Raw genomic sequence first — 14077 nt, forward strand, 5'->3', positions numbered from 1 at the left:
ATTGGAGTCAGGCCAGCCTGGTTGGCTCATTGACTGTTGGGAATCTGTGTTCTTCTAGATCGGTGATCTTGTTTTGTTGTCTGCCCACCCTGTCAGTTATTGAGAGAGATGGTTTTAAATCTCCCACTGCAGTTGTGGGTTTGTCTGTTTTTCCTTTCAGTTCTGCCAGCGTTTCCTTTGTAAACCTAAAGCTGGGTGACGCCACGTACATTCAGGATTGCCGTTTGACTTGGCGTGCCACTCCAGAATGCCCTCTGTGCTGCTGCCTCTCGTCTGGCACGAGGGTTGCTGGACCAGCCCTCTCTGCGTGTGTTCTCCTGGCTATTTTTCCTGCTATAGCTCTCATGAGTGTCCCCTGCTCCAATAGCTGGGTTGCTTTTACCTGGCAAATGTTCACTGGCAGCCCACACCATGCTACGCTGAGAGAGCTGGGGAGAGCAGCGGGTGATGTCTTCTGCCCACAGGTGGCACCTGGCCCCTGCCCTGCATGGTGACCACCGTGGTACCCCACGCCACCCCTCTCTGAGGACGGTGTCTCTGTGTGGGGCCAACATCAGCCGCCTGCAGTTTCTGTCAAAATACCCTGGGTGAGAGCCTGTGTCGACTACTGAGTGTGGGATGACTGCTGCTGTGCCCGACGCCAGCCGTGGCTCTCCTGCAGGTCCAGGACCGGCAGTGCCAGCCTCTGGGGAATGCGGCCCCCAGCGCACTGCATTGGTCTGCATGCAGCTGGGCCAGAGTCTGAGTTGCGGCGGGGCCCCCCACTGGCTCCGAGGCAGGGGCAAGGCTCCCCTGCTGGTGACTCCAGAGCCAGTGGTCGGAGTGCCTGGCAGAGCACTGCTGTGACCGGGAGGGCAAGGGGTCCAGGGTGCAGGGAGGCCTCCATGAACCAACCTGCCTCATGGCTGATGAAGTCAGCAGCTGCTTTGTTTTGTTTTGTTTTTCGAGACAGGGTCTTGCTCTGTTGCTCAGGCTGAAGTGCAGTGGCGCCATCTCAGCTCACTGTAGCCTCAACCTCCTGAGCTCAAGTGATCCTCCCACCTCAGCCTCCCAAAGTGCTGGGACCAAGGTGTGTGCCCCGCGCCCAGTTGGCAGCAGCTGTTTGAGGTCATTGTGAACCTCCTTCCTTTCTTTCTTTTTTTTTTTTTTTTTTTTTTTTGAGACAGAGTCTCACTCTGTCACCCAGGCTGGAGTGCAGTGGCGTGATCTTGGCTCACTGCAAGCTCCGCCTCTCAGGTTCACACCATTCTCCTGCCTCAGCCTCCCAAGTAGTTGGGATTACAGGCGCCGCCACCACGCCTGGCTAATATATATATATTTTTTTTTGTATTTTTAGTAGAGACGGGGTTTCACCGTGTTAGCCAGGATTGTCTTGATCTGACCTTGTGATCCGCCTGCCTCGGCCTCCCAAAGTGCTGGGATTACAGGCGTGAGCCACCGCACCCGGCCAATGAGCCCCCTTTCTAGCACTGTGGCCTGGAAGGTCAACCAGCTGAAAATGAAGGGTGACACCAGAGCCCCCTCCTCTGTCCCCGCCTGTCCCTGGCAGCTGCAGACACTGGAAGGGCGGTCAGATCCAAACAGCAGAGGCAGTTGCAGCCTTGGCCCGGCTCCTTTGTGTGGGGCTGGCTTCAGGACAGCTGGATCCAGGTGCCAGGTGGTCTGTCTGCTTTTTCTGGTTTTTCATTTCTGCTCCCTGATGTTTTTGGGGGGATCCTCTCCCCAGGGGGACAAACATGGCCCCGACAGCTGCAGGCCACGAACGTTATCCCAGCAGGAGTTTCAGGGATGTCTTGTGGGGGCTGTTGTCCCACCTCAGTGCTGCTGCCTCCATGCTGTGCCTTTCCTGGGGCCAGACATCTGGGGAGCCCCACTCAAGTGTCAGGAGGGGGAACTGCAGAAAGAGGGGTCTCTAGCCGAGGAGGGGAGGGGAGGGAAGCTGCCCAGCAGAGCCGGGGGCGTGTCCCCGGTAGGAGGGCAGACCTTGGTCTTGGAGACAGGCCCTGGGGGTCCACCTTGTAAGTGGGGAGGTCAGGACTCAGGAAGAAATGCTGGTGGTGTTGGCAAGGCTTTTGCTGGGCCTGCTGCAGTGTGCAGTGGGTGCTCTGTGAACTGGGCCACCGGGCAGGGCCTGCTGCGGTTTTGCTGTTCGTGCAGCCGCGTCGGTGCAGATGTGCGGGTTAGAGGCAGCCTTGCCTCACAGGCGAGTCTTCACTGGTCTTCAGAAGGGGATTGGGGTGTGATTGATCAGAAAGAAATGATGTGTTCTAGTTCATTCTCAGGTCCAGTGAGTTGTGGATTTCATGCTTTCTCCTCTTTCCTCTCTATTCATATAAAATTATTTCTTGAGATGATGATTATTTTATATATTTTACGATTCACTGTTTTGTCCAAGCCCAAAAGTATATCCTATACTGTACGCTTTACACTTAGTGCGAAGGGCGTTTGTCATGGCTGTCGGCACAGCCAAATCATTGGGGCTGACATGGCAGCAGGCACAGGTGCAGGTGGGTGTGGCTTACAGGGCCGACCTCGTATGGCTCCTGGCTGATTTAGCACGAGTGTAAGGAAGCTTCTCTTCAGGAGGCCTGCCATGCTGGTGAGGTCTGGGCTCCCTCTGATGGGCGGAGGGTCCTGGCTTGTTTGCAGCACGAGGCTGCTCCGTCAGCTCTCTAGGTCTTAGCTGGGATGCCCAAGGCTGCTGCTGATGCCAAGCATGGTCGTGGGCCTTTGTTTGCACTTGGTACGCTGTTGTCACCCCAACAAGTGAGGGATGCGGGCACAGAGCTCCTCACTCACTGCCAGTCCTTCCCTGGGAGGCTTTTTGTCTGCTCTGTGTGCTCACTTGCCCAGTGGCCTCTCTCATCCCTGATTCTGGGCGGTGCATTTGACAGAGGCCTGCCTGGGTGCTGCGGCCTCTGACATTTGCCCAGACGTTGCTTCATGCCCTGCTCTGTGGTCAGTTTCAGAGACACTCCCTGGATGGTGAATCTGTGTTTTCCGTTTCTTGGGTCGGCGTTCTGCACACCTGCAAGGTAAAGCCAGGCTTCTTGTGCCATCTCCTCTGTCTTTGCAGACGTCGGGTGCCTCCTGGAACATGTTTGCCTGCCTTGTGTCTGTGCCGCGGGGCCGCCTGTCAGGTCTGGGTCGCCTCGCCAGTGGCGGGAGCCCTGTTTCCACAGAGCCAGCCCCGATGGAGCTGCACCAGCTCTGTCTCTTCCATTCTTCACTTTTAGAATTTCCTGCCCTTGCACTGTAGATGTGTTTGGTATAGATCTTTACCAAGATCTTTAAAATCTTGCTGACACTCTGTCTTAACTAGACTATTGGTCCATTTACATTACTGTAATTATTATATTTAAATTTATTTCCACCATCTTTCCTTGTACTCTGTCATTTGAGGACCAGTTGCTTTTTCGTTTCTTGACTTCTTTTGGATTATTTTTGTTTCTTTTTCTTTTCTACTGGGTTGGAATTTGCTCACTTGGCTTCATAGTGGTTGCCTTGGATGTTCTAACATGCAGAATTAATTTGTTGAAGTCTAAAATTAGTATTGTTGCCCTCCTCCAAACGATTCAAAGATCCAGGAACATTTTATTCTGAGCACTCCGTCCACACAGGACTTGCCCTCCCCGTCGCAGCCTGCAGCATGTTGTGTTTCTGTGGGTCCTGACCGCGTGGGGCCAGGACTGTGATAAGAGCTTCCCCACGGCTGGATGGTGGCTTTCTTCCTTGTTCACCTAAACCCTCCCAGTCTCAGCCTTGGGGCATCCCCCGGCAGTAACTGGATCAGCACCCGGGCCTGGCCCAGGCTCTCTCCCCTGACTTCTGCAAAGCTGTGAAAGGAGTGGGCGCAGGCCAGCTGCCGGCCAGGGCCCTCCTGCATGGGGCCTTCCTTTTTCCAGGTTCCTGCTTTTACTTAGTTTTTGTTCTCTAAGGTTCTCAACATTCTTGCCAACCTAGTGATAGATTTTTAAAGTTTTTTAAAATATATCTTACCTGGTAGTAATGCTTGTTTGTTCATTAAAGGGCTGGTCAAAGTTGTATAGTTTACTCTGACAGAACGCAAGTGTCCACTCTGAATACATTGACTCCTGTCGGTGCTGTGGGCTGGGCTCGCGCCTGAGGCTGGAGTGTTTTTCTCCCACCAGGACTGGGCCTCCTCTCCTGGGAGGGCGGCTCTGGGCACAGCTGCTCTGGCCCTCGGGTCGTTGTGGCAGAGCCCGGAGTATCTGGGAGGTGCCGTGCCGTGCCGTGCCTTCTGCTACTTGTGGTTTAGCCTTGGACTTGGCTGGAGGCTTCACAGAAGGAAGCCTGTGGCTGATAGGGCTGCTGACATGGCCATGGGGGTGTGAGGACATTGCTGAAGTTTTTCTGGAACCTACATTGAGAAACTGGGGCCAGGCGTGGTGGCTCACGCTTGTAATCCCAGCACTTTGGGAGGCCGAGGTGGGCGGATCACGAGGTCAGGAGATCGAGACCACGGTGAAACCCCGTCTCTACTAAACATACAAAAAAATTAGCCTGGCGTGGTGGCGGGCACCTGTAGTCCCAGCTACTCCGAGAGGCTGAGGCAGGAGAATGGCGTGAACCCGGGAGGCGGAGCTTGCAGTGAGCCGAGATCGCACCACTGCACTCCAGCCTGGGCGACAGAGCGAGACTCCATCTCAAAAAAAAAAAAAGAAAAAAAAATTAATAAATAAGAGAAACTGGAAGTGATTCCTCCCAGAGGCCAATCAGCCTCCGCTCCTCTGGTGCCCCAAGGCTCCCAGGCTTTGCCCGGGGCCCCTCACCTTGGGCCTGTGCAGACCCCATCGAGGCAGAGGCAGTCTGCCTGTGTCCCGCTGCTGGCACGAGGCCGTGGGGGGCTCAGTCTTGTGTGTGTTTTCTGTGTCTGTCCCTTTCCTCTCTTTCTTTCCTGCTTTCTGTGGGGTAAATGAAAATTTCTCCTCCTTTGTATTTTTCCAGTGGATTTGATTATTTTCTTGATCACCCTTAACATTGTGCATTCTGAGTCTCCCTACCCAAGTCGCAGTCACTCAGCTCTTCTGAGGAGCACCTGAGCATGTGCGCCCCGCACTGAGCCGACCACGTCTTGTTTGCCTGAAACTGTAGTTTCATCCCTTAGGAGAACATGAGCATGAGCTTTTATTTTATCTTATTTCTGAGACAGGGTCTCACTCCTGTCGCCAGGCTACAGAGTGCAGTGGCAAGATCTTGGCTCACTACAGCCTCTACCTCAGGGCCTCAAGTCATCCTCCCACCTCAGCCTCCTGCGCACCACCACGCCCTGCTAATTTTTGTATTTTTTCGTAGAGATGGGGTTTCACTATGTTTCGCAGGCTGGTCTTGCACTTCTGGGCTGCAGCAATCTGCCTGCCTCAGCCTGCCAACAACATGAGCTTTTAACCAGTGGTCAGTTATATTCACCACTGTCTTCCTCCCACCTGCCAGGCCCTGCCCCCCAGCCCTTCCCGCCTCTTGCCTCAGAACCTCTTCTCTGGTGGCGCCTTGACTCCGGACCCTGTCGCATTGATATGAAGCCACGGGACTGCCTCTTCCTGGGGTTTGTGGTTTTCCCGCCCCTGGGAACTGGCAAGCTGCGTTTGAGGGCCACTGTTGGCCTGGAAGCCCTGGGGGCCGTGGAAAACTTGGAAAGTGGGCGGTTTCTGTTCTAGAGCCCAGAGCCCTCATCAGGGAGACCTGGCAGGATGCAGCTTGTGTTGGCCTGGCCTGCTGCCCCTTTGCACAACTTCTGAGAGGTCACTGGTTGGCCTGCAGAGTCCAAGCTGAAGGCAGGGACTGCTCAGAGTTTATGTGATGTCACGCTAACAGGGCAGGCAGCTGCAGGCTGGGGCTTGGGCCACCCTGTAATGGGGGCTAGGACAGCACCAGCACAGCTGCCAACTGGGGCTCTGGGTGGTGAGTCTGGTCCTCTCCAACCATGTGCCTCCTGCAAAGCAGGCCTTCACAGGCTGGTGACAGCAGGGCTGCCGAGGGATGGGCCTGTGCCTGGCATCTTCCATTTGCTGTTCAGTTTCCCAGTTCCTTCCCAGCACCTTCACCTCGAGGGCACAGTGGCCACCTCAGTAGCTTGGCCTCAGGGATTCCTGCCGGTCCTCACGGCCCCTCTTCTGCACTCACAGTCCCTGCCTGACCCAGCATCTTCTCAGACGTAGGCGTCTGTCCTGGAGAGGCAGGTTGATAGGCACAGGCGGTGCTCAGGGCAGCCCAGTGGGTCGGGTCAGAGAGGGCAGTCTGGACCTGAATTGGGTTTGGAGCCATCACGCTTGTGAGGCATGCAAACTCGGCAGATTGCAGGGCTGCTTGGGCAGTGGGCATGCACTCACACACACGTACTCACACGCACGTGGGCACACATGCTCTCATGGACACACAAGCTCACAGGCACACGGGCATGTATGCTCTCAGGGACACAGGGTCACACACACATGGGCACACACACTCCCTTGGACACACAGGCACACATGGGCACACACGCTTTCTCAGGGACACAGGCTCACACGCACACGGGCACACATGCTCTGTCAGACACACAGGCTCACACACAGACACACATGCTCTCAGACACACAGGCTCACACACAGACACACATGCTCTCAGACACACAGGCTCACGTACACAGGCACACATGCTCTCAGGGACACAGGCTTACACACACACGGGTACTCACGCTGTCTCGGACACACAGGCTCACGTGCACACAGGCACACATGCTTTCTCAGGGACACACAGCCTCCCACACACGATCTCTCAGGGACACACAGGCTCACACGCACACCGGCACACACGCTCTCTCAGGGACACACAGGCTCACGCACACGGGCGCACATGCTCTCAGGGACACAAAGGCTCACACATACGGGCACAAACACTCAGGGACACACAGTCTCACGCACATGGGCGCACACTCTCTCAGGGACACAGGCTCACGCACACCGGCACACACGCTCTCTCAGGGACACAGGCTCACGCACATGGGCGCACACGCTCTCAGGGACACAGGCTCACACACACGGGCGCACACGCTCTCAGGGACACAGGCTCACGCCCACGGGCATACACGCTCTCAGGGACACAGGCTCACGCACATGGGCGCACACGCAGACGGGCACACACCCTGTCTCTGGGACACACAGGCCCACACACATGCTGCGCGCCAGCCCTGGAGCGGGGATGGGGGACCCGCGCTTCTTGGAGCAAGGGGCCTCTGGCACCCTGGTCTATGGCGGGCGTCGCTAGCCCAGGCAGATGCTGTTTCCGCGCTTGCTCTCCCAGCAGACCCTGTCTGGAGCTGGCACAGAGCATCCTCTGTTCCAGATTCGGCGTGGGACGTTGGAAGCAGGCGCCTGTTGCCCACTCATGACCGGAACTTTCCGGCAGTGCGAGGTGGGGGCGGGAAGCCCTTGTGACGTGCCTGGGTCCTGGGCCTGTCCTGCTCTCTGGGCCTGTCCTGCTCCCTGTGTCCGCTGTGGACCAGGCTGGGCTGTGGCCTTGACTGCTACAGAGACCACCGCAGGCCCTAGGGGCCCCACGTCTGCAGGACGAGGATGAGGATGGAGCACACCTGCCTCATAGGGTTTTGGGAAGAACCAGGTGAGGCCGCTGTCACCAGTGCGCAACTGTGCCCGCCACGGTGGCTGTGCACCCGCGGTCCTGCTCACGCTGCGCCACAGGGCCTCGGGAGGAGGTAGCCGGTGCCGGGGGCTGGGGAGGCCCCAGCAGGACTTGCTCCCAGGAAGCCCAGCACTGCACCTCCCACACGAGAACCAGGTGCCGCGTTGCGGGGAGCTGCCTCCTGTGCCCGGCCTCTTCGGGGACCTCCCTCCCAGCTGAGCAGGCGGCAGCCCCAGCAGAGGGGGAGGTGGCTGAGGCTGGCCCTGGGCCTGGGGACGGAGGGCGCACGGCCGAGGCACCTCCTGGGGGCTCTGCCTGCCTGCTCCGTGCCCTCTGCCTGCCTGCTCGCGCCCACCACAACCTCTGCAGGCAGCAGCCCCCACCTCAGGCAGGGCTCTGGGTACAGCATTCTGGTGGACAGCCTCAGGATAGAGTCCACGGGGACCTCCAGAAGCTTCCTCTCCCATCACCTGTTAAACTACCCATGAACACAGGCAAAAACAAAAATTCCACATCAGTAAATTGAAAAGTGGATTCTTTTTAAAAAGCTCATGCGAGATTACTGAGCAGAAAAGAAGAGGCGGGACGTGATCATGACAGACCCCTCAGCACCAGCCCTGCCCTCTCAGGACCCCGTGTGGCCCCAGCTCCACACCAGGACCCCACTCTGGGAGAGGGCGGGGACAAGGGGCGCTGGGCTAGGGCGGGCTTTGCCGTGCAGGCAGGCAAGCGGTTCTCGAAAGGGTGGAGCTCAGGATTTTCTGAGAAATGTTACAGTAACCACCTAATAAAAATTAAAATATTCTATTCCATTAAAAATAGAATTTTAGGCCAGGCGTGGTGGTTCTCACCTGGAATCCCAGCACTTTGGGAGGCCGAGGCAGGCAGATCCCTTGAGCCAAGAAGTTCAAGGCCAGCCTGGGCAGCATAGAGAGACCCCATCTCTAGAAAAAATACAAAAATTAGCTGGGCGTGGTGGTTCGCACCTGTGGTCCCGGCTTCTCAGGAGACTGAGGCCGGAGCATCATTTGAGCCCAGGAGGTTGAGGCTACAGTGACCCCTGATTGCACCACTGCAGTTCAGCCTGGGTGACAGAGCAAGACCCTGCCTCAAAAAAGAGAAAGGAAAAACAAATAGAATTTTAAAAATCAATGCAGAAGATGAAAGCAAAACATAAAACTGTACAGAAAGGCAACCAACAGAACCAGGTGAGAGGCTAGATTCCATGATTAAAAGAACAAAAACCTCACTTTAGATCACAAAACCAGACCAGAGCGGGTGCGGCTGGCAGAGTTCACCTGCTCCTGCCTTTTTTTTTTTTTTTTTTTTTTTTTTTTTTTTTTTTTTTTTTTTTGTCTTTTCAGTTTCTTATCTCCTGGGGCCAAGGCTGGGCTCTCAGCCTGAAGGCTGTGTTCCTTGGAGGCCCAGCCGAGCTGGGGGTGTCCTGGTTTGCTGTGCTGGGTGCTCAGGTCTCCCGGTTTGCGGCGCTGGGTGCCCAGGTCCCCCGGTTTGCGGCGCTGGGTGCTTGGGTCCGCTGGTTTGCGACGCTGGGTGCTTGGGTCTCCTGGTTTGTGGCGCTGGGTGCTCGGGTCTCCTGGTTTGCGGCGCTGGGTGCTCGGGTCCGCTGGTTTGCGACGCTGGGTGCTCGGGTCCGCTGGTTTGCGACGCTGGGTGCTTGGGTCTCCTGGTTTGCGGCGCTGGGTGCTCAGGTCTCCTGGCTCTTGCTGGTGCTGCGCTGCTTGTCCCGCCTGCCAAAGCCAGTGACAGGTGAGAAGCCCTTTGAGACGTGAGGTGCCAGGCCCTCGTACCATCACCTTTATTCAGAAGGACTTCTGAAATCACCCAATTGTTTGTTTGTCTGTTTGTTTTTACAGAGTCTCGCTCTGTCACCCAGGCTAGAGTACAGTGGCACAATCTCTGCTCACTGCAACCTCCGCCTCCCTAGTTCAAGTGATTCTCCTGCCTCAGCCTCCCAAGTAGCTGGGACTACAGGCCATGCGCCATCATGCCCAGCTAATTTTGGTATTTCTAGTAGAGACTAAAAATGTTGGCCAGGCTGGTCTCGAACTCCTGACCTCGAGTGATTCTCCTGCCTTGGACTCCCAAAGTGCTGTGATTCTAGGCATGAGCCACCGCGCCCAGCGTTATTTTGTTTTAAAATAGTTTGTTGATTTATTGGGCAAAATTGATTCACTGGGCATTGGGCATATGTGGTAGTGAGCAGAAGACATTTTTATTTACTGGATTTTAAACAATCATTTTGTAAAGAGGTTTGAGTAATAAGAAAAGTACCCTGCACCACAGGATGCCACTGGAGCTCGCCCTCTTTCGGGGGACCCAGGTCCCCCTGCACCGCTCCTGCTGCCTGAGGCCACTGTGCCGCCCCTGGATGCTGACCCCGTGGCCCTTGGGCCCCCCTGCCCTCCCCACCTCCTGGCTGCTGCCCAGGGCAGCCTGGGGTGAGGCAGTGGCTCAGAGTCAGCAACAAGGGTGTAGCCTCATCTCTTACCCTGGAGGTTGGCTTGGGGGGCTCAGCTTGGAGGGGGTCAAAGGAGTAGCTGAGCACCCTTTGACCAGGCGGCCTCCTAGGACACAAGCAGGCTCCGAGGAGGGGTCTGACCCTTGTAGTGCCTGAGCCTCTGTTTCCTGCATTTACAAAACCCTTCCATGGATTTTCTCATTTCTCTCTGAAAGCCGGGGGCAACCCACAGCCACACTCATTCAGAATTTATGAACAAGCCAGGACCCTTTTGTGGGGGGCCTGTCCCGGGTCACAGACCAGGTCTCTCTTTTGACCATGGACACAGAGGATCCAGGAAGGGGCTGTGCTGCCAGGCAGGTCCATGTGTCCTGAAGGCACAGAGGCCCCTCCAGACTGCCCATCTCAGGAACTTGTCACGCAGACGGAGCCAGGTGTAACGCCAGCCCCAGGGCCAGGCAGCGGCTTTGCAAGCGTTGCAGCAGCCACACCACAGTAAGAAATTCTTTTTCTGTGCATCCAGGTGGCTCCAACCAGCACCGTCCTCTCCATGTGGGGTGTGCCCGACACCCTCCTTTCCCCCTCCCAGAAAGGTGAAGAAGCCGGCCCTGACCTCCCAAGTCCATTCCATGGCTTGCTGATGGGCTGGGTCACAGATCTAAACCTCTCAACCTGGCCTGTCCTGGAGCAGGCGGCCTTGGTGAGCACAGCTGCTGAAGGGGCGGCAAATGCCGGACGTGCCTGTCCTGCTCACTGGGGTCGCATCTTTGCCCAGCCTGGCCCAGGCACTGGACGGGGAGAATGGGGCCTTGTGTCTCCAGCTCACAGCCGAGCTTTCAGAGCATGAGACTGGGTTCATTGTTCAGAACCGGGAAAACTAAAAACAGCATTGAAAATGGAACTTGGGCCTTCTGGAAATGACAGCTGAGTAAAGACTCATTTATTCTGCTTCCCTTCTTGAAACTCACTGCAGTGAACAAAGAGAATGAAAAATAGGGAACAAGATTTAATCCACAATGGGCCTAAGGAATAGCCATGGCAAAGGAGGGTGCCAGACGGGAAGCAGTGACAGCCATATCAGGTCTCCAGCAGGCTGGGTTTTTGTTTAACAAGAATGGATTTTTGGAGATAGCATTGATGAGTATTTTAAAAGAATGGGGTTGTGGCTCGGGCGAGCTGAGTATAGGCAGACATCTGGCAAGATGAGGCAGAAGGCCCATGTGCTTCACTTTTCTATAAGATACAGACTCTCATTTTTATTCTAATTTTTAGAGAAAGGGGTCTTACTTTGTTGCCCAGGCTAGAGCGCAGTGCCACAGTCATAGCTCACTGCAGCATCAACCTTCTGGGGTCAGCAATCCTCTCACCTTAGCCTTTCAAGTAGCTGGGACCACAGGCGTGTGCCACCACGCCCAGCTAATTATTGTATTTTTTGGTAGAGATCAGGTTTTGCCATCTTGCCCAGCTGGTCTCGAACTCCTGAGCTCAAGCAATCCTCCTACCTTGGTCTCCCAAAGTGCTGGGATTACAGGTGTGAGCCTCTGCCCCCACGATCCAGACTCGTAAGGGGTGAAATGGGGAACGAAAGGATGGGCTGAGGATTCCTCTTAGTTTTTCAACATCATACTGATCATTGCGTTCATATAAGGAAACTACCAGAGACCAGGGAAAAAGTCACCTGGAAGGATTAGAGGGAACAGTAAGTACTCAGAGGTCTCAAAACACTAAGAGGAGTGCCTGTTGCCAGCAGGCTGACTGAGAAACGTCATAATGCACAGGGCATGTGGTAGTGTACCCAGTGGAGAACAGGTGGCCCTAGAATAAATGCTACTCTGCTGCTGTGTGACAATCTCAGAAGCAAGAATCAACATTTTCAGTTTCCAAGTATCTGGATCCAAAACAAAGCTCAAGAGTAGTAACGGGCTGGGCACGGTGCTCACACCTGTAATCCCGGCACTTGCGGAGGCCAAGGTGGGCAGATCACCTGAGGCCAGGAGTTCAAGACCAGCCTGGCCAACATGGTTAAACCCCATCTCTACTAAAAATACAAAAATTAGCTGGGCGTGGTGGTGCATGCCTGTAATCCCAGCTACTTAGGAGGCCGAGGCAGGGGAATCACTTGGCAGAGGTTGCAGTGAGCCGAGATCGCACCATTGCACTTCAGCCTGGGCAACAGAGCGAGACTCCATCTCAAAAAAAAAAAAAAAAAAAAGAGGAACACAAAAAATATGCAGCTTTCCAAGAGATAAAATTCATAATGTCCAGCATCCGACCAAAGATTATCAGGTATGGAAAGAAACAGGAAAATAGAACCCATACTGGAGTGAAAAATCCATCAAAACTGACATAGATGTTAGGTTTAGCAGACAGGTTATTAAAGTAATTATTATAACTGTATTCCATGTGTTCAAAGAGCAACAGGAAAGACTGAACACATTAAGTAGAGACATGGAAGTATTTTAAAAGATCCAAATTAGAGTTGAAATGAAAATGTCCAAGTACCAAATACACTGGATGGGATTAATGGTAGATCAGAGATTGCAGAAGAAGATTAATGAACTTAAAGACGAAACAGTAGACACTCTCCAAACTGAAACAAGGAAAAGAAAAATACTTTAAAACAAACAAGAGCATCACTGAGCTGTAGGACAACTTTCAGAGGCCTAACAATTGTGCGATTGGAGTCCCTAAGTGGGAAGGGAGGGACAGAAGAATTGTTTGAGAACATGATAGCTGAAAAGCTTCCCAGTTTGATGGAAACTATAAGCCTCAATCTGACCATCTTTTCTTTCTTTTTTCTTTGTTGACCAATGGATTCATGTCACATGATCTGACCATCTTAATGACCCCTGAGCACAAGAAATGAAAATCACACAAGGCACATCATCATCAAGTTACTCAAAACCAGTTACAAAGAGATAAATCTTAAAAGCAGCCAGAAAAAAAAAAAAAAAACAAGGCCTTTTGTGTATGAAGGAACAAAGACACAGATGACAGCAGATTTCTCATGAGAAGCAATGCAAGTAGGAAGACAATGGTGTAGTGTGTTTAAGATGCTGAAAGGAAAGAAAAAACTGTCCACCAAGAATTCTATACCTAAATATCTTTTAAGTGAAGGCGACATAAAGATGTTTTCAAACACACAACAGCTGAACTAGTTCATTACAGCAGACCTTCACTGAAAGAAATGTTACAGATGCTTTAGGCTGAAGGAAAACAAGACCATGTGGAAATCTGGATCTATACAGAAAATTGAAGAGTACTGGAAATGGTAACTACATGGGTAAATACGTGATACTTAACTCTCTGTAAAATGTAATTGTTTAAGAATAGTAACTGTGTAACAGAGGAATTTATAACATATACAGAAATAAAATATTTGACAAAAATGGCAAAAATAAAAGACCAGGAGAGAAGAAAATGGTAAATGCATATATTTGAAGTGGTAGAATAGCACTTGAAGGCAGAGTATGACAAATTAAAGATGTATGTTATAAACCCAAAAGCATTTACTAAAATAGCAAAGCAACAAATTGCAGCTGATAAGTGAACAGTGGAGATAAAGTTGACCCACATAAAATACTTAATCCAAAGAAGGCAGAAAGGAGGAAAATAGAACAGATAGAACAGGTAACACACAGCAAGATGGTCAGATTGCATAAAAAATCAATACCCACATATATGCAGGCTAAAATAAACCTTTTTTTTTTTTTTTTGAGGCAGGATCTCATTCTATTGCCCTGGCTGGAGTGCAGTGGTGCAGTCATGGCTCACTTCACTCTATTGCCCTGGCTGGAGTGCAGTGGTGCAGTCATAGCTCACTGCAACCTCTGTCTCCCGGGTTCAGGCGATTCTCCTGCCTCATCTTCTGGAGTAGCTGGGAATACAGGTGCACCCCACCACATCTGGCTAATTTTTTTTTTTGTAGAGACACGGTCTCACTATGTTGCCCAGGCTGGT

At 53.2% G+C, this 14077-nt stretch overlaps 1 protein-coding gene across 5 annotated transcripts in view; it reads left to right on the forward strand.

Moving 5' to 3' along the window:
- Window positions 1-14077, forward strand: part of ARHGAP39 (Rho GTPase activating protein 39) — a 146204-nt gene that overhangs the window by 53319 nt on the left and 78808 nt on the right. The window contains exon 1 of one of the 5 annotated variants that reach the window (XM_030804790.1): window positions 12284-13388. The exons of the other annotated variants lie outside the window; for them this stretch is intronic. The gene's annotated coding sequence lies outside the window, so the exon portion shown is untranslated. Of the gene's footprint in view, window positions 1-12283; window positions 13389-14077 lie in introns of those variants that run through there. 5 annotated transcript variants of the gene reach the window in all.

This window comes from Nomascus leucogenys, chromosome 23 (genome assembly GCF_006542625.1).
Source record: "Nomascus leucogenys isolate Asia chromosome 23, Asia_NLE_v1, whole genome shotgun sequence".
NCBI lineage: Eukaryota > Metazoa > Chordata > Mammalia > Primates > Hylobatidae > Nomascus > Nomascus leucogenys.